The sequence below is a fragment of the Panulirus ornatus genome, chromosome 46, assembly GCF_036320965.1.
Source record: "Panulirus ornatus isolate Po-2019 chromosome 46, ASM3632096v1, whole genome shotgun sequence".
Taxonomy (NCBI): Eukaryota; Metazoa; Arthropoda; class Malacostraca; order Decapoda; family Palinuridae; genus Panulirus; species Panulirus ornatus.
The window spans coordinates 13299041-13316743 of record NC_092269.1 but is presented as its reverse complement, the minus strand read 5'-3'; the positions used below and the strand labels follow the sequence as shown (position 1 = coordinate 13316743).

The window sequence follows — 17703 nt, the reverse complement described above, 5'->3', positions numbered from 1 at the left end:
AAACAAATGGATTTGTATGTAGCATTTACGGATCTGGAAAAGGCATATGATAGAGTTGATAGAGATGCTCTGTGGAAGGTATTTATAATATTTGGTGTGGGAAGCAAGTTGCTAGAAGCAGTGAAAAGTTTTTATCGAGGGTGTAAGGCATGTATATGAGAAGGAAGTGAGGAAAGTGATTGGTTCTCAGTGAATGTCAGTTTGCGGTAGGGGTGCATGATGTCTCCATGGTTGTTTAATTTGTTTATGGATAGGGTTGTTAGTTGTTAGGGAGGTGAATGCAAGAGTTTTGGAGAGAGGGGCAAGTATGCAGTCTATTGTGGATGAGAAGGCTTGGGAAGTGAGTCTGTTGTTGTTCACTGATGATACAGCGCTGGTGGCTGATTCGGGTGAGAAACTGCAGAAGCTGGTGACTGAGTTTGGTAAAGTGTGTGAAAGAAGAAAGCTAAGAGTAAATGTGAAGAAGAGCAAGGTTATTACGTACAGTAGGGTTGAGGGACAAGTCAATTGGGAGGTATGTTTACATGAAGAAAAAATGGAGGAAGCGAAGTGTTTTAGATATCTGGGAGTGGATTTGGCAACGGATGGAACCATGGAAGTGGAAGTGAGTCACACAGTGGGGGAGGGGGCGAAAGTTCTGGGAGCGTTTAGAAATGTGTGGAAGGTGAGAACATTATCTCAGAAAGCAAAAATGGTATGTTTTATGGAATAGTAGTTCCAACAGTGTTACATGGTTGCAAAGTGTGGGCTATAGATAGGGTTGTGCAGAGGAAAGTGGATGTGTCGGAAATGAGACGTTTGAGGACAATATGTGGTGTGAGGTGGTTTGGTTTGATTAAGTAATGAAAGGGTAAGAGAGATGTGTGGTAATAAAAAGAGTGTGGTTGAGAGAGCAGAGGAGGGTGTTTTGAAATGATTTGGTCACATGGAGAGAATGAGTGACGAAAGATTGACAAAGAGAATATGTGTGTCAGAGGTGGAGGGAATAAGGAGAAGTGGGAGACCAAATTGTAGGTGGAAGGATGGAGTGAAAAAGATTTTGAGCGATTGGGGCCTGAACATGCAGGAGGGTGAAAGGCGTGCAAGGAATACAGTGAATTGGTATGATGCGGTATACCAGGGTCAACATACTGTCAATGGAGTGAACCAAGGCATGTGAAGCGTCTGGTGTAGACCATGGAAAGTTTTTTGGGGCCTGGATTTGGAAAGGGAGCTGTGGTTTCAGTGCATTATACATGACAGCTACAGAATGAGTGTGAACGAATGTGGCTTTTGTTGTCTTTCCTAGCACTACCTCACGCACATGCATGGATTGTCATTTCATGTGTGGTGGGGTGGCGACAGGAATTAATAAAGGCAGCAAGAATGAATTATGTACATATGTATATATGTTCCAAAAAAGGCCCAGTCCTCTGTTCTAAACGCTACCTCGCTAAAGCGGGAAATGGCAAATAGTTAAAAAAAAAAAAAAGTATATATGTATTATGTCTGTGTTTTTTTTTTTTATTATTATACTTTGTCGCTGTCTCCCGCGTTTGCGAGGTAGCGCAAGGAAACAGACGAAAGAAATGGCCCAACGCCCCCCCATACACATGTATATACATACGTCCACACACACAAATATACATACCTAAACAGCTTTCCATGGTTTACCCCAGACGCTTCACATGCCTTGATTCAATCCACTGACAGCACATCAACCCCTGTATACCACATCGCTCCAATTCACTCTATTCCTTGCCCTCCTTTCACCCTCCTGCATGTTCAGGCCCCGATCACTCAAAATCTTTTTCACTCCATCTTTCCACCTCCAATTTGGTCTCCCTCTTCTCCTCGTTCCCTCCACCTCCGACACATATATCCTCTTGGTCAATCTTTCCTCACTCATTCTCTCCATGTGCCCAAACCATTTCAAAACACCCTCTTCTGCTCTCTCAACCACGCTCTTTTTATTTCCACACATCTCTCTTACCCTCACGTTACTCACTCGATCAAACCACCTCACACCACACATTGTCCTCAAACATCTCATTTCCAGCACATCCATCCTCCTGCGCACAACTCTATCCATAGCCCACGCCTCGCAACCATACAACATTGTTGGAACCACTATTCCTTCAAACATACCCATTTTTGCTTTCCAAGATAATGTTCTCGACTTCCACACATTCTTCAAGGCCCCCAGCATTTTCGCCCCCTCCCCCACCCTATGATCCACTTCCGCTTTCATGGTTCCATCCGCTGCCAGATCCACTCCCAGATATCTAAAACACTTCACTTCCTCCAGTTTTTCTCCATTCAAACTCTCCTCCCAATTGACTTGACCCTCAACCCTACTGTACCTAATAACCTTGCTCTTATTCACATTTACTCTTAACTTTCTTCTTCCACACACTTTACCAAACTCAGTCACCAGCTTCTGCAGTTTCTCACATGAATCAGCCACCAGCGCTGTATCATCGGCGAACAACAACTGACTCACTTCCCAAGCTCTCTCATCCACAACAGACTTCATACTTGCCCCTCTTTCCAAACTCTTGCATTTACCTCCCTAACAACCCCATCCATAAACAAATTAAACAACCATGGAGACATCACACACCCCTGCCGCAAACCTACATTCACTGAGAACCAATCACTTTCCTCTCTTCCTACACGTACACATGCCTTACATCCTCGATAAAAACTTTTCACTGCTTCTAACAACTTTCCTCCCACACCATATATTCTTAATACCTTCCACAGAGCATCTCTATCAACTCTATCATATGCCTTCTCCAGATCCATAAATGCTACATACAAATCCATTTGCTTTTCTAAGTATTTCTCACATACATTCTTCAAAGCAAACACCTGATCCACACATCCTCTACCACTTCTGAAACCACATTGCTCTTCCCCAATCTGATGCTCTGTACATGCTTTCACCCTCTCAATCAATACCCTCCCATATAATTTGCCAGGAATAATCAACAAACTTATACCTCTGTAATTTGAACACTCACTCTTATCCCCTTTGCCTTTGTACAATGGCACTATGCATGCATTCCGCCAATCCTCAGGCACCTCACCATGAGTCATACATACATTAAATAACCTTACCAACCAGTCAACAATACAGTCACCCCCTTTTTTAATAAGTTCCACTGCAATACCATCCAAACCTGCTGCCTTGCCGGCTTTCATCTTCCGCAAAGCTTTCACTACCTCTTCTCTGTTTACCAAATCATTTTCCCTAACCCTCTCACTTTGCACACCACCTCGACCAAAACACCCTATATCTGCCACTCTATCATCAAACACATTCAACAAACTTTCAAAATACTCACTCCATCTCCTTCTCACATCACCACTACTTGTTATCACCTCCCCATTTGCGCCCTTCACTGAAGTTCCCATTTGCTCCCTTGTCTTACGCACTTTATTTACCTCCTTCCAGAACATCTTTTTATTCTCCCTAAAATTTAATGATACTCTCTCACCCCAACTCTCATTTGCCCTTTTTTTCACCTCTTGCACCTTTCTCTTGACCTCCTGTCTCTTTCTTTTATACATCTCCCACTCAATTGCATTTTTTCCCTGCAAAAATCGTCCAAATGCTTCTCTCTTCTCTTTCACTAATACTCTTACTTCTTCATCCCACCACTCACTACCCTTTCTAATCAACCCACCTCCCACTCTTCTCATGCCACAAGCATCTTTTGCGCAAATCATCACTGATTCCCTAAATACATCCCATTCCTCCCCCACTCCCCTTACTTCCATTGTTCTCACCTTTTTCCATTCTGTACTCAGTCTCTCCTGGTACTTCCTCACACAGGTCTCCTTCCCAAGCTCACTTACTCTCACCACCCTCTTCACCCCTACATTCACTCTTCTTTTCTGAAAACCCATACAAATATTCACCTTAGCCTCCACAAGATAATGATCAGACATCCCTCCAGTTGCACCTCTCAGCACATTAACATCCAAAAGTCTCTCTTTCGCACGCCTGTCAATTAACACGTAATCCAATAACGCTCTCTGGCCATCTCTCCTACTTACATAAGTATACTTATGTATATCTCGCTTTTTAAACCAGGTATTCCCAATCATCAGTCCTTTTTCAGCACATAAATCTACAAGCTCTTCACCATTTCCATTTACAACACTGAACACCCCATGTATACCAATTATTCCCTCAACTGCCACATTACTCACCTTTGCATTCAAATCACCCATCACTATAACCCAGTCTCGTGCATCAAAACCACTAACACACTCACTCAGCTGCTCCCAAAACACTTGCCTCTCATGATCTTTCTTCTCATGCCCAGGTGCATATGCACCAATAATCACCCACCTCTCTCCATCAACTTTCAGTTTTACTCATATTAATCGAGAATTTACTTTCTTACATTCTATCACATACTCCCACAACTCCTGTTTCAGGAGTATTGCTACTCCTTCCCTTGCTCTTGTCCTCTCACTAACCCCTGACTTTACTCCCCAGACATTCCCAAACCATTCTTCCCCTTTACCCTTGAGCTTCGTTTCACTCAGAGCCAAAACATCCAGGTTCCTTTCCTCAAACATACTACCTATCTCTCCTTTTTTCACATCTTGGTTACATCTACACACATTTAGGCACCCCACTCTGAGCCTTCGAGGAGGATGAGCACTCCCCGCGTGACTCCTTCTTCTGTTTCCCATTTTAGAAAGTTAATACAAGGAGGGGAGGATTTCTGGCCCCCCGCTCCCGTCCCCTCTAGTCGCTTTCTACGACACGCGAGGAATATGTGGGAAGTATTCTTTCACCCCTATCCCCAGGGATAATATACATATATATATACATATACACATACACACACATACACATACATACGCACATATACACACACACACATACATATATATACATATGAAAAATGTAAGAAACAATTTAGAAAACTGAAACTTCTAGCTTGAAATGAATGAAAAAATGAATGTCACATAATGGTTCAACCTCTGGCTATGGAAAAAGGAAATGTATAATTTATTTACACAAACGTCAATAGCAGTTCTCATCAATTTAACCACTGTATCAATAAGCTTCAATGTCTAAGCTACATTTTTCTCCAATTTCACTATTTTCTTGTCAAAACACCATGTATGAAAACTATCACTCCAGTAACACAACTATAAACATTTACTTCCCCTTTAAAAAAAGTTCTGGGGAAGTCTGTCTCGATACACTGCGGGAAACTCTACCACCTGTCGAGGTTTGTGTTGCAATGGTTCTTGATTCACAAACGTAGTAGCATCACTGGTGGGCCAGGGTAGTTCCGTTTGCGAAGAGGCACTTTATATGATGTCTTGACACACGATGATCTTAACGAGGTGATGATAGAGGTCCAGTGGAAGTCTGTGTATGTATATATATATATAAACGTTGAAATGTATAGGTACTGTATATGTACGTGTGTGGACGTGTATGTATATACATGTGTATGTGGGTTGGTTGGGCCATTCTTCCATTTGTTTCCATGCGCTACCTCGCTGACTCGGGAGACAGTGACAAAGTATAATATATAATAATGAATAAAGGGGACGGGAGCAGGGGGGGTAGAAACCCTCCCCTCCTTGTATTTTTACTTTCTAAAAGAGGAAACAGAAGAGGGAGTCATGCGTGGAGTGCTCATCCTCCTCGAAGGCTCAGATTGGGGTGTCTAAATGTGTGTGGATGTAACCAAGATGAGAAAAAAGGAGAGATAGGTAGTATGTTTGAGAAAAGGAACCTGGATGTTCTGGCTCTGAGTGAAACAAAGCTCAAAGGTAAAGGGGAAGAGTGGTTTGGGAATGACTTGGGAGTAAAGTCTGGGGTTGGTGAGAGGACAAGAGCAAGGGAAGGAGTAGCACTACTCCTGAAACAGGAGCGGTGGGAGTATGTGGTAGTGTAAGAAAGTAAACACTAGATTGACATGGATAAAACTGAAAGTGGATGGAAAGAGATGGGTGATTATTGGTGCATATGCACCTAGGCATGAGAAGAAAGATCATGAGAGGCAAGTGTTTTGGGAGCAGCTGAGTGAGTGTGTTAGTAGTTTTGATGCATGAGACCGGGTTATAGTGATGGGTGATTTGAGTGCAAAGGTGTGTAATGTGGCAGTTGAGGGAATAATTGGTGTACATGGGGTATTCAGTGTTGCAAATGGAAATGGTGAAGAGCTTGTAGATCTGTGTGCTGAAAAAGGACTGGTGATTGGGAATACCTGATTTAAAAAGAGAGATATACATAAGTATATGTATGTAATTAAGAGAGATGGCCAGAGAGCATTATTGGATTACGCATTAATTGATAGGCGCATGAAAGAGGGACTTTTGGATGTTAATGTGCTGAGAGGTGCAACTGGAGAGATGTCTGATCATTATCTTGTGGAGGCGAAGGTGAAGATTTTTAGAGGTTTTCAGAAAAGAAGAGAGAATGTTGGGGTAAAGAGAGTGGTAAGAGTAAATGAGCTTGGGAAGGAGACTTGTGTGAGGAAGTACCAGGAGAGACTGGGTACAGAATGTAAAAAGGTGAGAACAAAGGATGTAAGGGGAGTGGGGGAGGAATGGGATGTATTTAGGGAAGTAGTGATGGCTTGTGCAAAAGATGCTTGTGACATGAGGAGCATGGGAGGTGGGTAGATTAGAAAGGGTAGTCAGTGGTGGGATGAAGAAGTAAGATAATTAGTGAAAGAGAAGAGAGAGGCATTTGGACAATTTTTGCAGGGAAATAATGCAAATGAGTGGGAGATGTATAAAAGAAAGAGGCAGGAGGTCAAGAGAAAGGTGCAAGAGGTGACAAAGAGGGCAAATGAGAGTTGAGGTGAGAGAGCATCATTAAAGTTTAAGGAGAATAAATAGATGTTTTGGAAGGAAGTAAATAAAAACATTAAGACAAGGGAACAAATGGGAACATCAGTGAAGGGGGCTAATGGGGAAGTGATAACAAGTAGTGGTGATGTGAGGAGATGGAGTGAGTATTTTGAAGGTTTGTTGAATGTGTTTGATGATAGAGTGGCAGATATAGAGTGTTTTGGTTGAGGTGGTGTGCAAAATGAGAGGTTAGGGAGAATGATTTGGTAATTTGGTACACAGAGAAGAGGTAGTAAAAGTTTTGTGGAAGATGAAAGCCGGCAAGGCAGCGTGTTTGGATGGTATTGCAGTGGAAATTATTAAAAAAGGGGGTGACTGTGTTGTTGACTGGTTGGTAAGGTTATTTAATGTATGCATGACTCATGGTGAGGTGCCTGAGGATTGGCAGAATGCTTGCATAGTGGATAATGGTAAGTGCTCAAATTACAGAGGTATAAGTTTGTTGAGTATTCCTGGAGAAAAACTCGAGGAAGTGAAGTGTTTTAGATATCTGGGAGTGTATTTGGCAGCGGATGGAACCAAGGAAGTGGAAGTGAGTCATAGGGTGAGGGAGGAGGTGAAAGTTCTGGGAGCGTTGATAAATGTGTGGAAGGCGAGAACGTTATCTTGGAAAGAAAAATGGGTATGTTTGAAGGAACAGTGGTACCGACAATGTTATGTGGTTGTGAGGCGTGGGCTATAGATAAAGTTGTGCAGAGGAGGGTGGATGTGCTGGAAATGAGATGTTTGAGGACAATATGTGGTGTGAGGTGGTTTGATCATGTAAGTAACGAAAGGGCAAGAGAGATGTGTGGTAATAAAAAGAGTGAGGTTGATAGAGCAGAAGAGGGTGTTTTGAAATGGTTTGGTCACATGGAGAGAATGAGTGAGGAAAGATTGACAAAGGGGATACATTTGTCAGAGGTGTAGGGAACGAGGAGAAGTGGGAGACCAAAGTGGAGGTGGAAAGATGGAGTGAAAAAGATTTTGAGTGATTGTGGCCTGAACATGCAGGAGGGTGAAAAGCGTGCAAGGAATAGAGTGAATTGGAACGATGTGGTATACTGGGGTCGACTTGCTGTCAATGGATTGAACCTGGGCATATGAAGCATCTGGGATAAACCATGGAAAGTTCTGTGGGACCTGGATGTGGAAAGGGAGTTGTGATTTCGGTGCATATTATACATGACAGCTAGAGACTGAGTGTGAACAAATGTCACCTTTATAGTCTTTTCCTAGTGCTACCTTGCGCACATGTGGGGGGAGGGGGTTGTCATTTCATGTGTGGCGGGGTGGCAACGAGAATTGATAAGGGCAGACAGTATGAACTATGTACATGTGTATACATGTATATGTCTGTGTGTGTATATATATGTAAACGTTGAGTTGTATAGGTATGTATATGTGCGTGTGTGGGACGTGTATGTATATACATGTGTATGTGGGTGGGTTGGACCATTCTTTCGTCTGTTTTCTTGCGCTTCCTCACTAACGTGGGAGACAGCGACAAAGTTTTTTTTTTTTTTTTTTTTTTCCGCTGTCTCCCTCGTTTGCGAGGTAGCGCAAGGAAACAGACGAAAGAAATGGCCCAACCCACCCCCATACACATGCCTTGATTCAATCCACTGACAGCACATCAACCCCGGTATACCACATCGCTCCAATTCACTCTATTCCTTGCCCTCCTTTCACCCTCCTGCATGTTCAGGCCCCGATCACACAAAATCTTTTTCACTCCATCTTTCCACCTCCAATTTGGTCTCCCTCTTCTCCTCGTTCCCTCCACCTCCGACACATATATCCTCTTGGTCAATCTTTCCTCACTCATTCTCTCCATGTGCCCAAACCATTTCAAAACACCCTCTTCTGCTCTCTCAACCACGCTCTTTTTATTTCCACACATCTCTCTTACCCTTACGTTACTCACTCGATCAAACCACCTCACACCACACATTGTCCTCAAACATCTCATTTCCAGCACATCCATCCTCCTGCGCACAACTCTATCCATAGCCCACGCCTCGCAACCATACAACATTGTTGGAACCACTATTCCTTCAAACATACCCATTTTTGCTTTCCGAGATAATGTTCTCGACTTCCACACATTCTTCAAGGCCCCAAGCATTTTCGCCCCCTCCCCCACCCTATGATCCACTTCCGCTTTCATGGTTCCATCCGCTGCCAGATCCACTCCCAGATATCTAAAACACTTCACTTCCTCCAGTTTTTCTCCATTCAAACTCTCCTCCCAATTGACTTGACCCTCAACCCTACTGTACCTAATAACCTTGCTCTTATTCACATTTACTCTTAACTTTCTTCTTCCACACACTTTACCAAACTCAGTCACCAGCTTCTGCAGTTTCTCACATGAATCAGCCACCAGCGCTGTATCATCGGCGAACAACAACTGACTCACTTCCCAAGCTCTCTCATCCCCAACAGACTTCATACTTGCCCCTCTTTCCAAAACTCTTGCATTACCTCCCTAACAACCCCATCCATAAACAAATTAAACAACCATGGAGACATCACACACCCCTGCCGCAAACCTACATTCACTGAGAACCAATCACTTTCCTCTCTTCCTACACGTACACATGCCTTACATCCTCGATAAAAACTTTTCACTGCTTCTAACAACTTGCCTCCCACACCATATATTCTTAATACCTTCCACAGAGCATCTCTATCAACTCTATCATATGCCTTCTCCAGATCCATAAATGCTACATACAAATCCATTTGCTTTTCTAAGTATTTCTCACATACATTCTTCAAAGCAAACACCTGATCCACACATCCTCTACCACTTCTGAAACCACATTGCTCTTCCCCAATCTGATGCTCTGTACATGCTTTCACCCTCTCAATCAATACCCTCCCATATAATTTGCCAGGAATACTCAACAAACTTATACCTCTGTAATTTGAACACTCACTCTTATCCCCTTTGCCTTTGTACAATGGCACTATGCATGCATTCCGCCAATCCTCAGGCACCTCACCATGAGTCATACATACATTAAATAACCTTACCAACCAGTCAACAATACAGTCACCCCCTTTTTTAATAAGTTCCACTGCAATACCATCCAAACCTGCTGCCTTGCCGGCTTTCATCTTCCGCAAAGCTTTCACTACCTCTTCTCTGTTTACCAAATCATTTTCCCTAACCCTCTCACTTTGCACACCACCTCGACCAAAACACCCTATATCTGCCACTCTATCATCAAACACATTCAACAAACTTTCAAAATACTCACTCCATCTCCTTCTCACATCACCACTACTTGTTATCACCTCCCCATTTGCGCCCTTCACTGAAGTTCCCATTTGCTCCCTTGTCTTACGCACTTTATTTACCTCCTTCCAGAACATCTTTTTATTCTCCCTAAAATTTAATGATACTCTCTCACCCCAACTCTCATTTGCCCTTTTTTTCACCTCTTGCACCTTTCTCTTGACCTCCTGTCTCTTTCTTTTATACATCTCCCACTCAATTGCATTTTTTCCCTGCAAAAATCGTCCAAATGCTTCTCTCTTCTCTTTCACTAATACTCTTACTTCTTCATCCCACCACTCACTACCCTTTCTAATCAACCCACCTCCCACTCTTCTCATGCCACAAGCATCTTTTGCGCAAATCATCACTGATTCCCTAAATACATCCCATTCCTCCCCCACTCCCCTTACTTCCATTGTTCTCACCTTTTTCCATTCTGTACTCAGTCTCTCCTGGTACTTCCTCACACAGGTCTCCTTCCCAAGCTCACTTACTCTCACCACCCTCTTCACCCCTACATTCACTCTTCTTTTCTGAAAACCCATACAAATATTCACCTTAGCCTCCACAAGATAATGATCAGACATCCCTCCAGTTGCACCTCTCAGCACATTAACATCCAAAAGTCTCTCTTTCGCACGCCTGTCAATTAACACGTAATCCAATAACGCTCTCTGGCCATCTCTCCTACTTACATAAGTATACTTATGTATATCTCGCTTTTTAAACCAGGTATTCCCAATCATCAGTCCTTTTTCAGCACATAAATCTACAAGCTCTTCACCATTTCCATTTACAACACTGAACACCCCATGTATACCAATTATTCCCTCAACTGCCACATTACTCACCTTTGCATTCAAATCACCCATCACTATAACCCAGTCTCGTGCATCAAAACCACTAACACACTCACTCAGCTGCTCCCAAAACACTTGCCTCTCATGATCTTTCTTCTCATGCCCAGGTGCATATGCACCAATAATCACCCACCTCTCTCCATCAACTTTCAGTTTTACTCATATTAATCGAGAATTTACTTTCTTACATTCTATCACATACTCCCACAACTCCTGTTTCAGGAGTATTGCTACTCCTTCCCTTGCTCTTGTCCTCTCACTAACCCCTGACTTTACTCCCCAGACATTCCCAAACCATTCTTCCCCTTTACCCTTGAGCTTCGTTTCACTCAGAGCCAAAACATCCAGGTTCCTTTCCTCAAACATACTACCTATCTCTCCTTTTTTCACATCTTGGTTACATCTACACACATTTAGGCACCCCACTCTGAGCCTTCGAGGAGGATGAGCACTCCCCGCGTGACTCCTTCTTCTGTTTCCCATTTTAGAAAGTTAATACAAGGAGGGGAGGATTTCTGGCCCCCCGCTCCCGTCCCCTCTAGTCGCTTTCTACGACACGCGAGGAATATGTGGGAAGTATTCTTTCACCCCTATCCCCAGGGATAATATACATAAATATATACATATACACATACACACACATACACATTCATACGCACATATACACACACACACACATACATATATATACATATGAAAAATGTAAGAAACAATTTAGAAAACTGAAACTTCTAGCTTGAAATGAATGAAAAAATGAATGTCACATAATGGTTCAACCTCTGGCTATGGAAAAAGGAAATGTATAATTTATTTACACAAACGTCAATAGCAGTTCTCATCAATTTAACCACTGTATCAATAAGCTTCAATGTCTAAGCTACATTTTTCTCCAATTTCACTATTTTCTTGTCAAAACACCATGTATGAAAACTATCACTCCAGTAACACAACTATAAACATTTACTTCCCCTTTAAAAAAAGTTCTGGGGAAGTCTGTCTCGATACACTGCGGGAAACTCTACCACCTGTCGAGGTTTGTGTTGCAATGGTTCTTGATTCACAAACGTAGTAGCATCACTGGTGGGCTAAGGTAGTTCCGTTTGCGAAGAGGCACTTTATATGATGTCTTGACACACGATGATCTTAACGAGGTGATGATAGAGGTCCAGTGGAAGTCTGTGTATGTATATATATATATAAACGTTGAAATGTATAGGTACTGTATATGTACGTGTGTGGACGTGTATGTATATACATGTGTATGTGGGTTGGTTGGGCCATTCTTCCATTTGTTTCCATGCGCTACCTCGCTGACTCGGGAGACAGTGACAAAGTATAATATATAATAATGAATAAAGGGGACGGGAGCAGGGGGGGTAGAAACCCTCCCCTCCTTGTATTTTTACTTTCTAAAAGAGGAAACAGAAGAGGGAGTCATGCGTGGAGTGCTCATCCTCCTCGAAGGCTCAGATTGGGGTGTCTAAATGTGTGTGGATGTAACCAAGATGAGAAAAAAGGAGAGATAGGTAGTATGTTTGAGAAAAGGAACCTGGATGTTCTGGCTCTGAGTGAAACAAAGCTCAAAGGTAAAGGGGGAAGAGTGGTTTGGGAATGACTTGGGAGTAAAGTCTGGGGTTGGTGAGAGGACAAGAGCAAGGGAAGGAGTAGCACTACTCCTGAAACAATAGCGGTGGGAGTATGTGGTAGTGTAAGAAAGTAAACACTAGATTGACATGGATAAAACTGAAAGTGGATGGAAAGAGATGGGTGATTATTGGTGCATATGCACCTGGGCATGAGAAGAAAGATCATGAGAGGCAAGTGTTTTGGGAGCAGCTGAGTGAGTGTGTTAGTAGTTTTGATGCATGAGACCGGGTTATAGTGATGGGTGATTTGAGTGCAAAGGTGTGTAATGTGGCAGTTGAGGGAATAATTGGTGTACATGGGGTATTCAGTGTTGCAAATGGAAATGGTGAAGAGCTTGTAGATCTGTGTGCTGAAAAAGGACTGGTGATTGGGAATACCTGATTTAAAAAGAGAGATATACATAAGTATATGTATGTAATTAAGAGAGATGGCCAGAGAGCGTTATTGGATTACGCATTAATTGATAGGCGCATGAAAGAGGGACTTTTGGATGTTAATGTGCTGAGAGGTGCAACTGGAGAGATGTCTGATCATTATCTTGTGGAGGCGAAGGTGAAGATTTTTAGAGGTTTTCAGAAAAGAAGAGAGAATGTTGGGGTAAAGAGAGTGGTAAGAGTAAATGAGCTTGGGAAGGAGACTTGTGTGAGGAAGTACCAGGAGCGACTGGGTACAGAATGTAAAAAGGTGAGAACAAAGGATGTAAGGGGAGTGGGGGAGGAATGGGATGTATTTAGGGAAGTAGTGATGGCTTGTGCAAAAGATGCTTGTGACATGAGGAGCATGGGAGGTGGGTAGATTAGAAAGGGTAGTCAGTGGTGGGATGAAGAAGTAAGATAATTAGTGAAAGAGAAGAGAGAGGCATTTGGACAATTTTTGCAGGGAAATAATGCAAATGAGTGGGAGATGTATAAAAGAAAGAGGCAGGAGGTCAAGAGAAAGGTGCAAGAGGTGACAAAGAGGGCAAATGAGAGTTGAGGTGAGAGAGCATCATTAAAGTTTAAGGAGAATAAATAGATGTTTTGGAAGGAAGTAAATAAAAACATTAAGACAAGGGAACAAATGGGAACATCAGTGAAGGGGGCTAATGGGGAAGTGATAACAAGTAGTGGTGATGTGAGGAGATGGAGTGAGTATTTTGAAGGTTTGTTGAATGTGTTTGATGATAGAGTGGCAGATATAGAGTGTTTTGGTTGAGGTGGTGTGCAAAATGAGAGGTTAGGGAGAATGATTTGGTAATTTGGTACACAGAGAAGAGGTAGTAAAAGTTTTGTGGAAGATGAAAGCCGGCAAGGCAGCGTGTTTGGATGGTATTGCAGTGGAAATTATTAAAAAAGGGGGTGACTGTGTTGTTGACTGGTTGGTAAGGTTATTTAATGTATGCATGACTCATGGTGAGGTGCCTGAGGATTGGCAGAATGCTTGCATAGTGGATAATGGTAAGTGCTCAAATTACAGAGGTATAAGTTTGTTGAGTATTCCTGGAGAAAAACTCGAGGAAGTGAAGTGTTTTAGATATCTGGGAGTGTATTTGGCAGCGGATGGAACCAAGGAAGTGGAAGTGAGTCATAGGGTGAGGGAGGAGGTGAAAGTTCTGGGAGCGTTGATAAATGTGTGGAAGGCGAGAACGTTATCTTGGAAAGAAAAATGGGTATGTTTGAAGGAACAGTGGTACCGACAATGTTATGTGGTTGTGAGGCGTGGGCTATAGATAAAGTTGTGCAGAGGAGGGTGGATGTGCTGGAAATGAGATGTTTGAGGACAATATGTGGTGTGAGGTGGTTTGATCATGTAAGTAACGAAAGGGCAAGAGAGATGTGTGGTAATAAAAAGAGTGAGGTTGATAGAGCAGAAGAGGGTGTTTTGAAATGGTTTGGTCACATGGAGAGAATGAGTGAGGAAAGATTGACAAAGGGGATACATTTGTCAGAGGTGTAGGGAACGAGGAGAAGTGGGAGACCAAAGTGGAGGTGGAAAGATGGAGTGAAAAAGATTTTGAGTGATTGTGGCCTGAACATGCAGGAGGGTGAAAAGCGTGCAAGGAATAGAGTGAATTGGAACGATGTGGTATACTGGGGTCGACTTGCTGTCAATGGATTGAACCTGGGCATATGAAGCATCTGGGATAAACCATGGAAAGTTCTGTGGGACCTGGATGTGGAAAGGGAGTTGTGATTTCGGTGCATATTATACATGACAGCTAGAGACTGAGTGTGAACAAATGTCACCTTTATAGTCTTTTCCTAGTGCTACCTTGCGCACATGTGGGGGGAGGGGGTTGTCATTTCATGTGTGGCGGGGTGGCAACGAGAATTGATAAGGGCAGACAGTATGAACTATGTACATGTGTATACATGTATATGTCTGTGTGTGTATATATATGTAAACGTTGAGTTGTATAGGTATGTATATGTGCGTGTGTGGACGTGTATGTATATACATGTGTATGTGGGTGGGTTGGACCATTCTTTCGTCTGTTTTCTTGCGCTTCCTCACTAACGTGGGAGACAGCGACAAAGTTTTTTTTTTTTTTTTTTTTTTTCCGCTGTCTCCCACGTTTGCGAGGTAGCGCAAGGAAACAGACGAAAGAAATGGCCCAACCCACCCCCATACACATGCCTTGATTCAATCCACTGACAGCACGTCAACCCCGGTATACCACATCGCTCCAATTCACTCTATTCTTTGCCCTCCTTTCACCCTCCTGCATGTTCAGGCCCAGATCACACAAAATCTTTTTCACTCCATCTTTCCACCTCCAATTTGGTCTCCCTCTTCTCCTCGTTCCCTCCACCTCCGACGCATATATCCTCTTGGTCAATCTTTCCTCACTCATTCTCTCCATGTGACCAAACCATTTCAAAACACCCTCTTCTGCTCTCTCAACCACGCTCTTTTTATTTCCACACATCTCTCTTACCCTTACGTTACTTACTCGATCAAACCACCTCACACCACACATTGTCCTCAAACATCTCATTTCCAGCACATCCATCCTCCTGCGCACAACTCTATCCATAGTCCACGCCTCGCAACCATACAACATTGTTGGAACCACTATTCCTTTAAACATACCCATTTTTGCTTTCCGAGATAATGTTCTCGACTTCCACACATTCTTCAAGGCTCCCAGAATTTTCGCCCCCTCCCCCACCCTATGATCCACTTCCGCTTCCATGTCCATCCGCTGCCAGATCCACTCCCAGATATCTAAAACACTTCACTTCCTCCAGTTTTTCTCCATTCAAACTCACCTCCCAATTGAATTGACCCTCAACCCTACTGTACCTAATAACCTTGCTCTTATTCACATTTACTCTCAACTTTCTTCTTCCACACACTTTACCAAACTCAGTCACCAGCTTCTGCAGTTTCTCACATGAATCAGCCACCAGCGCTGTATCATCAGCGAACAACAACTGACTCACTTCCCAAGCTCTCTCATCCCCAACAGACTTCATACTTGCCCCTCTTTCCAAAACTCTTGCATTCACCTCCCTAACAACCCCATCCATAAACAAATTAAACAACCATGGAGACATCACACACCCCTGCCGCAAACCTACATTCACTGAGAACCAATCACTTTCCTCTCTTCCTACACGTACACATGCCTTACATCCTCAATAAAAACTTTTCACTGCTTCTAACAACTTGCCTCCCACACCATATATTCTTAATACCTTCCACAGAGCATCTCTATCAACTCTATCCTATGCCTTCTCCAGATCCATAAATGCTACATACAAATCCATTTGCTTTTCTAAGTATTTCTCACATACATTCTTCAAAGCAAACACCTGATCCACACATCCTCTACCACTTCTGAAACCACACTGCTCTTCCCCAATCTGATGCTCTGTACATGCCTTCACCCTCTCAATCAATACCCTCCCATATAATTTGCCAGGAATACTCAACAAACTTATACCTCTGTAGTATAATAAAAAAAATAATATATAATAGAATAAATAAATACTTTTTCTTCAACAGGATTGTTAGCATATGAAATGATTTGCCAATTAGAGTGGTGGAGAGCTGTGGCGTATTTAAGAATATGCTTGATAAATATTTCACTTCAAGTCCACTGTTTCTTTACCTATACCTCAAAGACTTGGAACTCTCTACCTTCTCATGTCTTTCCCTATAACTTTGACATGGCACATATCAAAAGGCAGGTTTTTCACTTCCTCCAAAAGTCATAAATACTTTCCCTTGTCTCTTCTTTTTCCCTTTCATGATCCTCTCTATACTTCAATTGAGGCCTGGCCTTAATGTGGAATTTTGTCCGACTGGAGCCTTAGAAAAAATAGTGCCTCTAGTCACACTGACAATTTCCAGTTATTCTCATTCTATTATCAGCAGCATGCTTTTAACTTTTACCACACTAATGTGTCAGTTACAGATATCTTTCCTTCATACAAACAGCCTTCAATGCACCCAGTGGTCTGTTGCAGTTTGAATTCCTTTGTATTCTTTGTATATTTTGTCTTATCTGCATTTGGCAGATTCTTTCAGGGGAATTTACATAATTGCTACCTACTTTAAAAGATCCATTCTCAGACATTATTGTTCTTTACTCTGTTCATGTAAGCATCTGGAAATTTTCAGATTTAGATCCATGCTTTGAACTACTTTCTACTCATATATTCTTTCTTGTTTTCTGTCAGTATTTTTGAAGTTTTCAGCTAATTGTTCCACTTTATCTCTACATGGAGACATACCTAACATTTTTCCACATCACCAGCTTACATTAACAGAGATACACCCTAACCCAATGGGTTAAAAAAAAAAGTGTAACATATCTTAGTTTGACTTCTGGTCCTTAACAAATTTTCTAAACAAATAGTGTCTTGGAATATCAAACCAATAAGGTTCATCGCTTAAGGTCAACAGAGCTCACATGAAAAGGCTATACGATGGGAATGAATAAAGGCAGACAGTATGAATTATGTACATGTGTATATATGTATATGTCTGTGTGTGTATATATTTATGTATGCATTGAGATGTATAGGTATGTATATTTGCATGTGTAGACATGTATGTATA

General features: G+C 42.4%; 1 protein-coding gene across 2 annotated transcripts in view; it reads right to left on the bottom strand.

Moving 5' to 3' along the window:
* Positions 1-17703, bottom strand: part of LOC139763141 (uncharacterized) — a 486471-nt gene that overhangs the window by 105283 nt on the left and 363485 nt on the right. The gene's annotated exons all lie outside the window — the stretch shown is intronic.